Source organism: Physeter macrocephalus, chromosome 7 (genome assembly GCF_002837175.3).
Source record: "Physeter macrocephalus isolate SW-GA chromosome 7, ASM283717v5, whole genome shotgun sequence".
NCBI lineage: Eukaryota > Metazoa > Chordata > Mammalia > Artiodactyla > Physeteridae > Physeter > Physeter macrocephalus.
This window is the reverse complement of record NC_041220.1, coordinates 73,132,346-73,135,751: the sequence shown is the minus strand read 5'-3', so window position 1 is coordinate 73,135,751 and position 3,406 is coordinate 73,132,346.

Sequence of the window (3,406 nt, the reverse complement as noted above, 5' to 3'; positions counted from 1 at the left end):
TCCTTTGTCAGTTGCTTCATTTGCAAATATTTTCTCCCATTCTGAGGGTTGTCTTTTCATCTTGTTTATGGTTTCCTTTCCTGTGCAAAAGCTTATAAGTTTCATTAGATCCCATTTGTTTATTTTTGTTTTTATTTCCATTACTCTAAGAGATGGCTCAAAAAAGATATTGCTGCAATTCATGTCAAAGTGTGTTCTGTCTATGTTTTCCTCTAAGAGTTTTATAGTGTCTGGACTTACATTTAGGTCTTTAATCCATTTTGAGTTTATTTTTATGGATGGTGTTAGGGAGTGTTCTAATTTCATTCTTTTACATGTAGCTGTCCAGTTTTCCCAGCACCACTTATTGAAGAGGCTGTCTTTTCTCCATTGTATATGCTTGCCTCCTTTGTCAAAGATAAGGTGATCATATGTGCATGGTTTTATCTCTGGGCTTTCTATCCTTTTCCATTGATCTATATTTCTGTTTTTTGTCGGTACCATACTGTCTTGATTACTGTAGCTTGGTAGTATAGTCTGAAGTCCATCAGCCTGCTTCCTCCAGCTCCGTTTTTCTTTCTCAAGGTTGCTTTGGCTATTCGGGGTCTTTTGTGTTTCCATATAAATTGTGAAATTTTTTGTTCTAGTTCTGTGAAAAATGCCATTGGTAGTTTGATAGGGATTGCATTGAATCTGTAGATTGCTTTGGGTAGTTTAGTCATTTTCACAGTATTTTTTTTTTTAATATTTTTATCAATTGGATTCTGTCTCACTAATACTTTATTTTTTTAATATTTATTTATTATTTAGGCTGTGCCAGGTCTTAGATGCAGTACATGGGATCTTTGTTGCCGCATGCAGGATCTTTAGCTGTGGCATGCAGACTTGTTAGTTACAGCATGTGGACTCTTAGTTGCAGCATGCATGTGTTATCTAGTTTCCAGACCAGGGATCAAACCTGGGCCCCCTGCGCTGGGAGCACGGAGTCTTACCAACTGGACCACCAGGGAAGTCCCAGAATATCTTAACACCAGTAAGTCTACAGCTATTGAGAGGAACACATAGTATGTAAGTAAATTCAGCGCACAAGTTATGTGAAAACTCTTTTTTAGGCTTTCTTTCAACAGCTGCCTACTGACTTTTTTCCTTTAAAAAAAATTATTTCAGTTCTCTTTTTTTCCCCTTTGTGCCTTCATATAGAAAGGTTGATAATCAGTTAAACGTCTAAAAGGCAGACAGCTGATAAAGGACATGAAAAAAGTAATTTTTTTCTATCCCAGAATCACAGTCTTAAGGATTTTAAATTTCAAAACAACCCCAGCAGTTGTCTGACCCTGTGCCTGCAATTACCTAATGGAGAGATACTGCGTTGTGACATGTTAAGAATGCTAGTTAAAGTGTAAAAGTATTTGTTACTGGTTTACTTCTTAAAATAAAAAATTATAATAAAGTGAAGAAGATTCAAAGTCTCCCAATCTACAGCTCTGTTGTGAGAAACTAATGATAATAACCAACACCTATCTGGTTCACCTAATCTGTGTTCCAGGTATTGTTCTAAGCACTTTGCACCTATTAGCTCATTTTATAGGCAGGAAAAAGAGGAAAAGAGAGGTTGAGTAATAAGTACAAGGTCACAGATGTGGTAACTGGTGGTGCTGGGATTCAGCCCCCCATGATCTGTCCAGAGTCCTTCCTTTAACCGTCAGTCATATTGCCCTTTCACAGGCAATAACACAGTCACATGCAAAGGAATTGAGAAGGACTGTATCAGTGGTCCTGTATTTTGAGCTAGGACAGAAGCAAAAAAATAAGAACCACTTTAATTTATAAAAAAGACCTAGAAACAGGAAGTGGACATCCCCAAATGGTGTGAGATAAGTGTGGAACCCCATAAAGGGTATCAAAGTCATCCTGGAAATATTCCCCTGGCACAGAGGTTAGCTCTTATGGACGGTTCCTTAGAGGGGGGAACCAGAAATTGACATGAGGACTTTTAGAATTGTGTAAAGTGCAGGATGGATTCAGTCATTTTTGAATACCTTTGTCTTCTTCATAAGATCCTGAATTACAGAATCTTTCTGGGAAAATTTGTATGTTGATAAATGAACAGAATGAACCCTACCTGATAATTATCATCTTTATTCTGTTTTGTTTTCTTTTTTAAAAAATTTAATTTAATTTATTTTTTTATACAGCAGGTTCTTATTAGTCATCAATTTTATACACATCAGTGTATACATGTCAATCCCAATCTCCCAATTCATCCCACCACCCCCATCACCCTGCCACTTTCCCCCCATGGTGTCCATATGTTTGTTCTCTACATCTGTGTCTCAACTTCTGCCCTGCAAACCGGTTTATCTGTACCATTGTATATATGTGCCACATCTTCTTTATCCATTCATCTGTTGATGGACAGTTAGGTTGCTTCCATGTCCTGGCTATTGTAAATAGAGCTGCAATGAACATTTTGGTACATGACTCTTTTTGAATTATGGTTTTCTCAGGGTATATGCCCAGTAGTGGGATTGCGGGGTCGTATGGTAGTTCTATTTGTAGTTTTTTAAGGAACCTCCATACTGTTCTCCATAGTGGCTGTATCAATTTACATTCCCACCAGCAGTGCAAGAGGGTTCCCTTTTCTCCACACCCTCTCCAGCATTTGTTGTTTGTAGATTTTCTGATGATGCCCATTCTAACTGGTGTGAGGTGATACCTCATTGTAGTTTTGATTTGCATTTCTCTAATAATTAATGATGTTGAGCTGCTTTCCATGTGCTTCTTGTCCATCTGTATGTCTTCTTTGTAGAACTGTCTATTTAGGTTTTCTGCCCATTTTTGGATTGGGTTGTTTATTTTTTAATATTGTGCTGCATGAGCTGTTTATATATTTTGGAGATTAATCCTTTGTCCGTTGATTGGTTTGCAAATATTTTATCCCATTCTGAGGATTGTCTTTTCGTCTTCTTTATGGTTTGTTTTGCTGCACAAAAGCTTTTAAGTTTCATTAGGTCACATTTGTTTATTTTTGTTTTTATTTCCATGACTCTAGGAGGTGGATCAAAAAAGATCTTGCTGCGATATATGTCAAAGAGTGTTCTTCCTATGTTTTCCTCTAAGAGTTTTATAGTGTCCAGTCTTACATTTAGGTCTCTAATCCATTTTGAGTTTATTTCTATGTATGGTGTTAGGGAGTATTCTAATTTCATTATTTTACATGTAGTTGTCCACTTTATCCAGCACCAGTTATTGAAGAGGCTGTCTTTTCTCCATTGTATATGCTTGTCTCCTTTGTCATAGATTACTTGACCATAGGTGCGTGGGTTTACCTCTGGGCTTTCTATCTTGTTCCATGGATCTATGTTTCTGTTTTTGTGCCAGTACCATATTGTCTTGATTACTGTAGCTTTATAGTATAGTCGGAAGT